The sequence below is a fragment of the Marmota monax genome, unplaced genomic scaffold (genome assembly GCF_021218885.2).
Source record: "Marmota monax isolate L192 unplaced genomic scaffold, Marmota_monax_Labrador192_F-V1.1 WCK01_AAM20220418_F8-fsc00030, whole genome shotgun sequence".
NCBI classification, from domain to species: Eukaryota; Metazoa; Chordata; class Mammalia; order Rodentia; family Sciuridae; genus Marmota; species Marmota monax.
The window spans coordinates 3,167,752-3,181,965 of NW_026691988.1; the positions used below are offsets into that span (position 1 = coordinate 3,167,752).

General features: G+C 35.1%; 1 protein-coding gene across 22 annotated transcripts in view; it reads right to left on the minus strand.

Annotated features, from left to right (window-relative positions):
- Epb41l2 (erythrocyte membrane protein band 4.1 like 2) overlaps nt 1-14,214 on the minus strand; it is a 200,746-nt gene continuing 186,532 nt past the window's right edge. For all 22 annotated transcript variants that reach the window (XM_046449400.2, XM_058581272.1, XM_058581266.1 and 19 more), the window contains one exon: nt 1-1,246. The gene's annotated coding sequence lies outside the window, so the exon portion shown is untranslated. The remainder of the gene's footprint in view (nt 1,247-14,214) is intronic.

Sequence of the window (14,214 nt, forward strand, 5' to 3'; positions counted from 1 at the left end):
TTTAGAGAATAAACAAAACTTTATTTTATAACAGTATTACAGAAAGCAAAATATCATTTAATACAACTTGAAGCTGCTATAAATCTAATCTGGCATCATAACTATACATACGGTCAAAAGCAAAGGAAGAAATTTTCAATACAGTTAATAAGTCCCTATCAGGTCTCTGGTGTCACCTTTAAATGGTATAGCTTTCTTATAACCAACGCAAACCATCACAGTCCCCTACCCTTCTCTCAGCATCCTCAAACCTGTGTGAATCATCAAACTGTCTGAAAGAGATATTTGCTCAATAACAAAAGGTCAGTTTTACACATAGACAAGGAGGTTTAATACAAAGCAAGTGTTCTATCCAAGTGTTCAAATAATGGAAAGTATTGAAATTTGGAAATGTTAAAAAAGAAAGCACTAAGGTTTTAAGCTGCCTGAATTTTTTAGTAGAAAGGAAGAAACAGATTTCTCTTCTCTTCCCTCCTGTTCTGGAATGCTGTCGAAGAGCATGTGTCTGAGAAGCACTGGCACTGGGGTGCATCTCTGAGCACAGTGCATGGTCAGTGAACTTCATAATTCTCCAGTCTGAAGATTTTCTGACTCTTTACTAAAAGTAAAAAGTCACAAGACTGGAAAGTCAAAAGGGTTCAATATAAAAAAAACCCCAGTGAAATTCTCAAACATTAGAAAATTTTCCAAGATGTAAGAAATGCTTTTAATCTTATTAATATTTTTCTCATACAGTATATTTACTGCAATCTGAAAATTGTAAATATTGACTGTAAGAATTCAATGGAAAGAATCTGGAAGAAGAAAACCCACTATCTAAATTAGTCACAGAGTTTCCTTTCCGCACAACAGCACCTGTTCAAGTGAACAGCACCGTACCAGCCCAGGCTGGCTTTGTTCACTGTCATTTAAGCAAATGAGTCATGAAAAGCAGGTAGTTGCACACAAAGTAAACAGGAAATAAAACGAAACTACTTAATTAAAAAAAAATAGAAAAAAGAAAGGGAAAAAAAACCCAAGAATATTTAGAAGTGGTTATAAAACAAAATATATTAAAAATGCGTGAGAATGGTACAGACCAGAGCTGTTAAGGTAAGGTTTGGTGTTGGCATTTTAATTCTTCAGGCTTCTGGTCACTGTTACCAGCCATAGCACAAATTTGCTGGAGTAGTGGTGTGGTATTAAGACTTGGAATGGTCAAATTCTTTAGGTTCACAAAGTTGTATGTTGTTTAGAAGATGACTTTCTAGGAGGAAAAAAAGAAAGAGAGAGATAAGGTTTAAATATTCCAAAAACAGAAGATGGAAAAAAATGTTAAGTAATGCTCATCAAGTTTTTAATCAAGTAATCAACTGTCATCCACCAAGATCTATAGTAAATAATGTTTACCAGAAGACTAGCACAAGTGGCTATTCCAAATTTGAGAGCTCTAAAATTTCTGGAGAATTGACAAATACACTACAACTAAAAAATAAGACTGCAGTGCAGAGATTTAATCAACATAAGACAGAGATAATCTCCATATTATACAGCCTCCCATCCACAGTTTTGTTTTCTGTAGTTTCAGTTACCTATAGTCAACTGTGGTCCAAAAATATGATGTGGAAAATTAAAGAAATAAACAGTTCATAAGTTTTAAACTCAGGACCAATCTGAGGATGGCATGATGAAATCTCACCCTATTCCCCCCAATCCATGTACCAGCCCTCTGCGAAGCATATACACACTGTACATGATACCCATCCATTAGTCACTTAAGAGATGTCTCCGTTTTCAGGCTGAGTGTTGCAGCAGCACAGTGCTTGTGTTCAAGAAACCCTTATTTTATTTAAGAAAGGCCAAAAGTACAAGAGCAGTTATGCTGGCAATTCAGATATGCCAAAAAGGAGCCATAAAGCTCTTTCTCTAAGTAAAAAGGTGAAAGGCTAAGGGAGGAACAGTACATATACTCATTTAGTACTATTCGTAGTTTCAGGCATTCATTAGTCTTGGAAAATCTCCCCACTGGGTGAGGGGGGAACACTCTAAGAGAGAAACAAGTGGAGATTTTAAAGCTAGATTGAGAAGTAGAAAGCCAAAGCCCATTTTCACTTCATTAACATGAATAGAAAAGGTGCTCCAGGTGAAGAGAATGGAAAGATGCATACAGGTGGAAAGGCACATGGAATTATGATATTAGAATGGGTATAAAAGTGTATGTTCTAGAGAAAACAGGAATGAAAAAATAATAGGATAGTGAAGCAACGAACTTTATTAAATTAAGCATGGAACAATCAGTGATGGAAGATAAGGTAAATATTAGGTCTATTCTTTAATACTAGACTGAGAAGTGTAGACTCAATCTAATATGAAAACAAAAAAAAAGAATGAATTCAGAAAGAACATCCAGACAAAAAGACCAGCGAGCAGTCTACTACAATGATCCAGAGCAGAGTACAAAAGCCAGGGAAAGGCAAAAAGTAGATCAAAACACCAAAAAGGGTGGGAAGTTCATACAGGGCATGATAAGTGCAGGAAAGAAAGCTGGAAACAGCTTCCCCTTGGTTTTGAGGAAGGGTTTGGCAGGGCCTGTTGTATGTTCTGAAAACTCTGCTGTGGCTTCAAGGGTGGTGAATAGGCTGAAGGCAGTGCAGCATAGGCAGGAGTCTGGGCTGGCTGAAGAAGATGGCAAAGGTCATTTATTTTCACTAGATGGCAGTACCTAGATATGAGTAATTACCACTGAGAGGTCCACTCAGATTTGGAGAAAAGTGCAAGTCTGGTGATTAAGAAGGCAGTATCTGAGAATAGCAGACTTAGAGCCTGGGTAAGGCATTAGCACCAGGAATGTACATTTGGGAGTTGGCATGAAGAGATCCAAGTTGAAACCAACAGACAGAAATAAGTCTTATGAATACAAGGAAAAATGAGACACAGTCTTGGCAAATTCTATTATCAAAGGTAAGCAAAAAGATAACAAAACAAAAAAAAAATAACAATGGTACACTGTCCTCCTGGAAAAAAAGGTTTTAAGAAGGCAAATATTTTATTTTCAATTTCAGCTTGATTAGGAATTTTGGCAAATGCTAAGTAATTACAGAGGACAGTGGAGAGTGATAATTAATGTTCTTTCCAAAAGGCACTGGTCCCAAAGTCACTTAGAATGTACACTCTTTTGATTAGATAAAATTATGGCTGATTGTAATGAAAAATATCCCCATCATTTAGATGTATCACAGATAATATTATAGCATCTTGATTATTCAGGACAGATTGATGAATCAAATTCATTGTTTCCTATCCTGCTGTCTGCCTTAGGCTATTTTATTACTCATTAGCACTTCTGCTTGATTCTAGGCAGGGGGAAATCAATGGAGAAACATAAAAGAGTCTTTTGCTAGGTTAGTTATCATGAAAAGGTGAGGGATTATAAGGAGAAATGGATAAAATTATCACTTAAATTGCATTTGGGCATTATCCAAGACCATTAGTCATGCTACCTACTCTTGTTCTCCAAGAACTGGTATGTATCTCTGTTTGCTCTGCTTAATAAATATGTATCATTTGTTGGATAGAGCTGACATTTTGCTTAGCTTACATCAGAAAACAAACCCTTTAACCTGATGAAATAATATTTTGGATATATTAGGTTAATAAAATGTGTTATTACAATGAAAAAAAAAAAACAAAAGAAAAACAATTTCGTGATTAGTTGTCCCTGGAAACCTATAGAGAGAACAAGATTTAGGATTCTCTTCACCATTTTCTCTAAGTTCTGTGTTACTTTATTTCTTGGAATTTGTTTTCAGAAAAAAAATATATATAAATTTCACTTTGTAATGAGTCATAAATTTGTAAAAGAAAGCTAAAATTAAACTTGTTTCAAATTTATTATAGGAAACTAGGAGTATGTAGTAAATGAAGATAGTTCTTGATCTCAAAAAACCTTCAAAGTTTACTGAGTTAAATATAGAGAAAAAGACATAGTTACCCACATAAACTTAAATATCATTTATTTCCATTTACACAAACTACTAGAAAGTATGCTAAATTTTGCTGGTTGTATTATTACAAATATTAACCTTGATGTGCTTCTCAGATTCCAAATTGCTTTCAGAATCAAAGAAAACTACCTTTAATTTTTGTCATAATGTTCAATACACTTATTTTCTTATTCTTTAAAAAGAAGTTTAGTGTAACTCTAAATTAATTAAATATAGGTTGAGTGAGAACACTCAGATTTATTATTACTCTGGACAAATAAGTAGTAACATTATATGAAGATTTTTTTATATATCCATGTATCTTTTGATTCTTCATGTATTTAAATAAAGAAAGGTGTTCTTAAGTACTAAACGAGTAGTTTTGAATTAAGGAGAAAATATAAAAATGGCATCACTAATGTCATTGGTACAGAAGCATCAGAGTTTTTAAATTTTTCTGTCCTTTGGCAGAAATAAGAAATTTAATGTGTGACAATTTTTCATAGACTAGATTTTGGATCTAAATGATTGAACACATATTCCTAACTAAACTGAAAACTAGGCACTAAATCTTCACTTAAGAACTATAAAAAGTTTCAAGAACCCTTTTCTTTTCAAGCTTGAATTCTGCCTCATATTTGTAGAATCCAAACATCTGTACTTTGTCAATAATAAATTGATAGGTGCTAAATATAAACATTAATTCAAACTACATTCATTTTCACAATATGGTAAGGTTCCTCTTGAGTTTGCATAAGGTGATAGCTGTTAAGTATATGAATTCTCCTTATGTGTTAGAATTGTGGTCAAGTAAATAAACACCCAGAAGTATACAATGTCAGTAAACACTAAAAACTACTGCAGTCACATTTCTTAGCCTGTGTCCCCCTCTATTGGCCATTGTGAGAATAGGTCAATGTGGCTAAATTTAATTGAATCATAGGTCTTATTCTATGTCCAAATTCTTCCAAGGGTACAGGATGGTTGCATATTTTGCCTTAAGTACTCACAGGAGATTCAGAATTCTAATTTATGCATTTTTATTGTATCGTATGGTAGCTTTGTTTTTTAAAAATTTACTGCCGGGCTAGAAATTAAACCCAGGGCCTTGCACATGCCAGGCAAATGCTCAACCACTGAGCTATGTGCCCACTCCCTCATAGTGTACCTGATGAGCAGTGAGGGAAAAGTGAAGTGCAAGACTAGAAGTGCTATGATCTCATCTGAAAAACACAGCTTCAAGGTTTCAAGAGACAAGGAGCTCACATATGGAGATTAATCTTTATAGTGCTCTACTCCAGAAATTGATTCAATAAATTGATTTTAAAAAGCATTTGACACAAACTACTAGAAATGATGCCTCTAAGTGATAAAGCACAAAGAGAGAAATATCAATAAGATGCAAAAATATTGTTCATCTTCAAAATAATGCAGGAAAATCATGTGAATAATAATGCAAGAAAATGTTTCTTCGAATTAATGAGGATTCAATTACCTTAGAGCAGTAATATAATCAGAGATTTTGAAAACAAAGTATTTATGTAAGACACAATGCAATTATTTCCTAAATAAAAAATGAGTTCCATATGCTCAGGTGTAAACTTCAATTTTAAATATGATATTTTATGAATTTAACAGCTACTTCTGAACTTTAATTTCATTCTTTTGTTTTCAATTTGTATGTTAAGTTTTGAAAAGAATGTCCACTGTTTACATTAGAAAAATCTAAGAGCCCAAAATATAAGCATGTTAAATTTCTCTTTGGTTAACCTAGAAAAATGATCTATTGTTAAAACGTTTATATTACCACTATGATACAGACGGATTGTGATTTCCAAACTTTGAGGGTTGCTGAGACTCTCTTAAGGTGTCACAGAATCCAAACTATTTCCTTACACATACTAAAATCAACATTTAAGAGCATTGACTTTTTCACCAATGGTGTAACAATGATGAGTTAACCTGCTGGCATCTTGGCATAAGTCAAAGGAGCTAGTATACCACCAATGTACTAAAAGTCACTGTATCCTTCACCAGCACACACTCACAGTGAAAGGACACTCCATTTTCATTTAAGGATGTCCCTGATCAAACATCACTCCCACTACATACAGACACAGAAAGACACCCAGAGGAAAAGTATTTGTATGAATGTTTGAACTGTGAGTTGAAGCTGCTTTTTTTTTTTTTTTTTTTTTTGTAAATTACCTCTTTTTACTTGAGAGAATTAAGAGCAGGCTCTGTTATTCAAGTTAAATATTTGGCAGACATTTTCCTGTAAATGAAATGCCTGTCACTTACAAAAACAACTGACAGTATTGGTTGATAATGATGAATTTCAGGCAAAAATTTAGAAATTTGTAAAATAGTGTTCTGACCACTACAAGAGCTTGATAGCATCCCAATATTTAAAAACTCTTCTGATGAGATCAGCGGCAACCACTGTCTCAATCACTTTGCCTTTTTCAGGATGTCATATAGTTGAAATTATATAGTACACTCAGGCTTTTCAGACACGCTTCCTTCACTTACTGTTTTTTTTTAGTTTTAAGTTTTTTTTTTAAGTTAAAATTTTTAAGCCTCTCAGTTTTGATTTATTATATGGGAAATTTCATATAATATCAATAAAGATAATTCAATATATTTATTGATATAAATATATTATATTTATATCAATAAAGATAATATAAAGATAATTCAATATTCAATAAAGATAATTCACATAAAAGCTGTTTGAGATTTTCAATAATTTTTTAAAAATATTTATTTTTTAGTTTTAGGTGGACACAATGTCTTTATTTTTATTTATTTTTTATGTGGTGTTGAGGATCGAACCCAGTGCCCCGCACATGCCAGGCGAGCACGCTACCGCTTGAGCCACATCCCCAGCCCTTCAATAATTTTTAATAGGAGTTTAAAGTAGTCCTGAGACAATTACTTTGAGAGCCACTTGCATCAGAAATCTGCAATCCCTATGCTATTGCTATTTTCTTCTTTCAGAGAGATCTGTGTATCTCCTAAATAGAGGGAAAATTTACATCTAGTGACCTTTTCCTTTTCCCTAAGATGAAGCTCAGCACCTGTTATACAAGTGATTCAACAAAATACTCCTGCTTCTCCTGGTTTGCTAGAACATATCAATGCTGTTGGGAGTCCCAAATCTCTTCCCGAGACCCTCCCTCCTGTGGGCCCTTTGAGGCGTGTGCTTCCTATTTAGGCCTCTCAGGACTGGGGTGGCCCTCCTGAGGCCTGCTTTCTCTCAATGAACTGTATTGTATTACATTTATTGGCAGACACCCTAACAATTTGACTTCATAGACAAAATTTCCATTAAAAGTTTTCTGGAATCACAAAGTTAAGTATATTTGCATTCAGGAGATTCAATTTCAATGTTTCTCCAAACTCCCACCCCACTCCCCACCCCCCAGTTAAGGCATGCATTTGTCTTTCACACAGGGGCACCTCTCAGGAGGTTTTCAGAAGCATCTACTTGCCTTCCCTCCAAACTGCTTGGTCCAAGTCTCATTTTGCTTTTAAGCCAGTTTTACTCCTTTGTCTTTGAAAGGTAAGCTGTCAGTTAGCTCATCAGTCCAATCACATAGTTTTTCTTTAAAACTAACAGTAATTTTTGTTAGAAACCTCATGCTTGATACATTCAAGTCACTCTACTTAAAGAATTATTACCATCCTGCAATTTTAGAATATCCTAATAAAAATGTCAACCATTCCACTTTCAAGAGCAAAAGTTATAAGTAAAAAAGGGTGGGTGAAGTTTGAAGATTAAACTATTTTTCATTCACATTTAAAATCACTGCTTTTCTTTTTCTATTTTCTGAGATGTAGGAAAAAAAGAAATAATAATTTTTCCTACCTAATTTTTAAACATGAATATTTTATAAAATATTATCTTACTAGTCCATTTAGCTTAACATTAAACCTGCAATCTCAAACATTTTCTGTTCAAAATAAAATTTTCTAAACTCAATCCAGTTTATTTGAAAGATTCCCATAATGAATCCTTTTGCAAAGCCACATGTAGTGCAGACTAAGATTGAGGGTTGCTTTGGGCATTGCCACTTGCTAAGTGGCTTGAACAAAGGACCTTTGTAGGCTTTTTAGGTCTTGGGATCTTCGTTTATCACAGAGGATACTAGGTACTTAGATAATAAGACAGCTCTCAACATAGCCAAGCAGAGTAGGCATTCTATAAGTGCTACCTAATATTATTATTTTCACATATGATATCTCATTTCTGATTTTGTTCCTACATTAAATTCAATCAGGTGTCAGTTCAGTTCTTCATTAATAATTTCATGAACCAGTCTAATGGTTTCCTTACATACAATCTATCAACCTTTCAATCAATCCTACACACTAAATGGCAAATTGGACAGTGATAAAACTGCTACACCTACATCATCCAAGTGTCCTATGCAAAGTCCAATACAAAGCATTGTTTTACTAAGGTACTGGCTTGGAATGTAACACCTGCAACTTGCCTTCAATAAATCTTCCCAGATCTGCTGGGAACTGGACACAGCCCCAATGCAGGATCTGTTCTTCCCATTCATTTCCAGCCCATTGTTTTTTCCATACCTCTTTCATCTCTGCCCAGTCTCCGTCCATCCAGATCCTCCTCCCCACTGCTAAGCAAAGGAGCTTTTCTGCTACCTTTTTAGGGACAGTTTTCCTAGTCTGCCTATCAGAAAGTTTCTTCTAATGACGGTTACCACTATCTAGGTTCCTCTTCAAACACTTTTACCCTAAATGTTATTTGTATGCACATTCCTATACCCCTCTCTCTCACACACAACTATCATAGTGACTTGCATAAGAGGTTCACAATATGTGTTAATGAATCCAAGTGTTAGAGTTACAGGGACCAATGTGTAATGTAAGAATAATGAACAGGGGTTTGGAAAGGAGAAAAAAAAAATTGCACTATGTTGTTAGGAATACTAATCCCCGTTTTCTTTATTGCTTTTCATTTGCCAATTTTCTTGTTTAAGTGGAAAAATACTGGGTTCATTTTTCTGTTCTTTTGTTGACTCGCTGTCTCTTTGTTATCCCAGGAGAACTCTTACTTCTTCAGAAAAACTAGTTTTCCCAAGTCTCTGAAGCTTTGACAAAAACTTCTAAGACTGGTTAATATATGGCCAACACTAGTAAGGTCTTCTGGTTCACTCTGCTGGGTCACATTTTGTGGGGAGTTGATATGAAAGCATTCTACAAAATCTTAAAGATTCTTTTAAATAACAAGTGGACTATGTATAGTCACACTCCATACTTTATTCTTTTTAAGCTTTTATCAAGGTTAGGTTCATAAGATAAGTAGTGGATAGCAATGAAAAACAGTTCTCTGGGCATCAAATAAAAGCTTCAGAAATAGTAATAATACCTCTGTCTTTTAGCAGAGCATCTTTGAAGCATAGATGACAGAACTCAACAAAGTTTTATTTTGTCTTAAATAGGAAGGTTGCAAGAATCAACTAATTCATTTCTAGACACAATTTTCTCACTTATTATCTGAGGAAGCAAGAGAAAAAAATCACTTCCCTCATGAAGTTAAATAAATACACAAAACTTTATTAAATAAATATATTAAACACTATTCCATACTGTGTCAGTCTTTTTTCAAACCTAAGAGAAATAAACAATGAGCCACTAATGTAAGCCACATATGTATTAAAATTTTCTCAGAAGCCACATTTAAAAAATGTATATTTTAATATAGTCTATTTAACTCAATATATCCAAATCATTTCAACAATTAAAAATTAAAGATATTTGACATGTTTCTTCTTACATCTTTGAAATTTAGTATGTATTTTACACATAAAACATATCTCAATTTGGACTAGCCACATGGCAAGTGGGTATTGGCTACTGTACTAGCAGAGCAGGACTAGATTCCTGTTTGTTCTAATGTTAACTGAACCATTTTGATGCACAAAAGTGCCAAGATGATTTTTAAAATGAATATAAACCTCATGAGGAAAGGAGTATCTTATAATACACACATACACACACACACACACACACACAGAGTTTGCTACTACATCAAAATTCCTCCCCAATTAAAAAAAAACTGTAGGATATCCAACAGAAAACTTCTTCAGATAAAGGCATCTATACATAAACTTTATACCTGGATGGATAGGTAGGTAATATGAGTGGGGAGACTGGGAACCAATGACCCCAATCTGAAGGGTTGACAGAACTTTGGGGGCATAGAAAGCACTTCCCAGTCTGAGAGTGACAGCCATTGTAGCCATGAAGGAAATCTGGCTCAGTGTTTCAGAGCTTCTGATTTTTCCAAGATTGCTGGATATTTTCCAATATTAAAATAGTGTTAATAATTCAAATTCTAAAACACACTGTTTGGGTAAAAGAAAAAAACACAACAAAACTCCAGATATGGCTAGCACATCTCCAATTTGTCAATTTTGTTTTGTCCCTCTCTCCACTTTTTGGTCCCATTTTTAATCCTTAATGAGTATAATAAGTGCAAAATTTGTGACTAAGGGGTTAACAGCTCTAACAAATCTATAAAAAAAAAGATAATAAGCCTTTGAATAGAAAACTGGACAGAAGGACACAAACTGGCAATTCAAAGAAATGTAAATTATACTTTTATGTGTATGTTTAAAATATGTGTGAGCACCTGTATTCCAATCTTACTAGTAATAAAAAATTTTTTTAAAATGCAATATAAAATGTTCTTTCCTCCCAAGTAAAAAATGGGGGAAATCATGCTCTTTTCCAAGCAGAATGGTAACAATTTTTTAAAATGTCTTATACTATTTAGTGCTGGCAAGCATGTGGGGAAACATGCACATCAACTGTTGGTGTGAATCTAGAGATACTTTAAGTAGAGCAATTTGGCAATATGTCAAAAACCCTCTGTGGCTTACCAACTCTAATTTTTAAAAGATATTTTTCCTAGCGAAACAATAAAATTAATATAAAAAATATACAAAGACATAATCTTTATACTGTATACATAAATGTTAATAGAAGGATAATCTAAATCTCTACTAATAGAGCTTATTTCACTAAACTATTATGTATCCAATTCAATTTAGCTGTTTAAAAAAAAATAAAGATGAGGTAATAACCATAATATCTTCAATGCAGAGTTAAGTGAAAAGCAGGATACATAATACAGCTTACATATACATAAGCACATGAAAAGGGATTATCTACCTCTGGGAGCAGGGACCTATGGGGTCACTTAAATTTTCTACTCTCTCCCTTTTTAAAAAATTATAATCTCCCTTGTATTGCTGGGGGGGGGGAGGTGGGGAGGAGAGAGAGAAGGAAAAAAAAAACAACAGCAAATATGGTTTCACTTGGGAAAATAGTCATTAATAATTGTGTCCAAGAGCAAATCATGGGAAATGAGCACCCTGGTGTTGCTATATGCCCAACAGCAGCAGAATTTAGCATGTCTTCTGTTGGGAAGTTTAAATATATTATAACTCTTGGAAAACACCTGCCAGATTTATAAATGTTAAGTTAGAACATCCCACAGCATTCCAGAATGAAAACTGGCTGTGTCTAAAACTCATTAAACCCAAACTTGCTTTTTATTTCAATGTAGAAGTCTTCATTTTGGGTGTGATTAAGCTATATTGAAAACTAAACTGAAATTAAATGCTAATTTCAGATAAGAGACTAGTACAACTAAGAAAATAAGATAAAATAAAAATATAAAATATTCGATATGCCTGAAAACTCCTGGCACCTGAACTGAAAACATTCGTCTGGAAGTTAACAGGTCTGTGCTTCTCTTTAAAGAACAGGCCAGATGTAAATGAGGAGCTTGTGATTGGCTGGAGCACAATTCAGCCAACAAGTCAAGTTTGTTAGACAGCTAATGCTAATTTCCAGTTTGGATTTTTTGAATTCATGTTTTGAAATCCTGAATGTCCCTGACTACTCTGAAACTTTGCTTTGAATACAGTATTGTTTTGTTTCAAGATTAGTATTCATATATGTATGAATAATACAGAAACGAACAGTACGAATTTTACAGTTTTTCTATTGTGGGTTGTAGACTGGAGCTCAGGGTATACCTAAGAATGTGAGTGGCCAAGATTTTGTTAATCTTAGTACCAGATCTACCAGCTGCTTGAAACCTAATGCTCTCCAGTTATCTCAGATGGGCACAGGCAGAGCTAACACAGGAAGAAAAGACCCCCACCCCCATGTTCTCAGGCCAATACAGAACTCCCTCACTACAGCTGACTGAGGCAGTTCTACACTTCTGTTTTACCAATCCAAAACACAGGCACATCTGATTTCTATGCTGTATTTAATACTTGATCACTCTTCCCTCTTGGAGCTTTCCTGACAGTTTTTATGACCTCCATTTTCCTACCTTCTGCTTGTCTTCCTCTACATCCTGTTTCCCAGGCAGCTCTAGATAACACCTGTCAAGCTGAAGACTCATGAGTACATGACAGGCAGCTCTGGTGACTGCTTAGTAGTTCGTGGTGCCTTCCAGCTCCTGCGCCTCCTGGACCTCTCCACTTAGGATGCTACACATGCACCTCAAACTTAACCACCTCTTGGGTTAACGCTTTTATTTTATTTGATTTTTATTAAGAGTAGAAAGGTTTCATGGATGACTCTATAAATTACAAAAAAAGTTTTACAACCTGCCACAGAAGCAAACCCTTCTGCAAATGCTGTTACCATCCCCAGTTTGCAGGTAACAACACTGACACACAGAGGAATACCCACCCAGATAACACCATTAGAAGTCCATTTCAGCCCAGAAAACCTGCTCTGCTGCTCCCTCCTAGCACTCAGACTATCCAATAAGCTTATCATACTCTGTGTGTGTGTGTGTGAGTGTGTGTGTGTGTGTGTGTGTGTGTGTAAGATGGGTCCTTGCAAATTGGTTTTCAAGCTTCCTCCAAAATCCTGTGAGAGCTGGTCTCTCCTACAGTATACAGAAAAACAAAAAAATCACCTTTGTGTTAAGACAGACAGCTAATAATCAAAGAGAATTAACCATACTGTACATAATAGGTGAAAAATAAAATCCATGTATTCCATGATTCAAATTACAGAGGCCATCATTAATTCCTTTACTTAAGTCAGACACCTGAGCATGATATGTGATTCTCTGCCTTCCTTATCCCTTCATCTCCATCACCCTCTACAGTGCCCTTAAATCTAGCTACATTGAGTTCCTAGAGGATAGGTTCAATGTTCTTGATCTGGCCTCCTCCAACCTGTTCTTCACAGCACTAACTTAAGTGAGAAGCTGTCTCTGACACCCTATTCTGATTTAGAGACCTCTACTTCTATTCCCACAAGAAGCTCAAAACATATACAAAACTTGAACTATTCTGCTACTACTGATTTATTGTCCTTGAGCACAGATTTAAAAAAAATTTTTTTTTTAGTTGTAGATGGACACAATACCTTTATTTTGTGTATTTTTATGTGGTACTGGGATCGAACCCAGCACATCACACATGCTTGACAAGAGCCCTACTACTGAGCCACAACCCCGGCCCCTAGATCTTATTTGAGATTTCCATGATAAAACAGTAGATGATACCAATGGGCACTCCATTATACATATTTGTATAATGAAAAGATTAACGAATAAAACAAGTGAACTGAATGAGCTGCCACTCCTCCACCATTACATCTTTCGGCTGTGCATTGCTCTCACATGAAGGGGGCTCAGTTCACTTTTCACCTTACATTAGTGGTTGCTTCAGGAATTGAGGAGCTCATCTCAAGTCAGAGCCTAGTAATGCCAACTGAAGCAGAGTCCTGAACTCCTTCCTCTCCTGTGGCTCACTCTTTCTAGAGACAACAAAGCCCGACACCAGCAAGCCTGGACTCTTTCTGATCAGGACTATTTGAGAATATCATTGTACTACTATGGTAATATTTTGTCTCCCTTTGAGGGTTCATAAATAAATATGCATTTGGGATAAAGTGGCAAGAGGGAATAGTTCTTGAAAGGACTTAAAAAGTCACAAAGACTAAATGAACACTCATCTGAAGTATTTTTTCCTTCTTTTTTTCTTTAAACAGAGTTTTCATTAAATTCCTCACTGCCCTACAGCTGACCACCAACAGCTAAGAACAGATAGCCTCTTCCTTGACCATCTTTCTGTATGCTTCCTTTTCCCCAACTTCCAATGCTTGATCAAAAGCTCAGAGTTACTTCAAAGGGCAAGGTCAGCTCAGCAGGGGAGCTTTACATGCCTTAAAAAGGGAA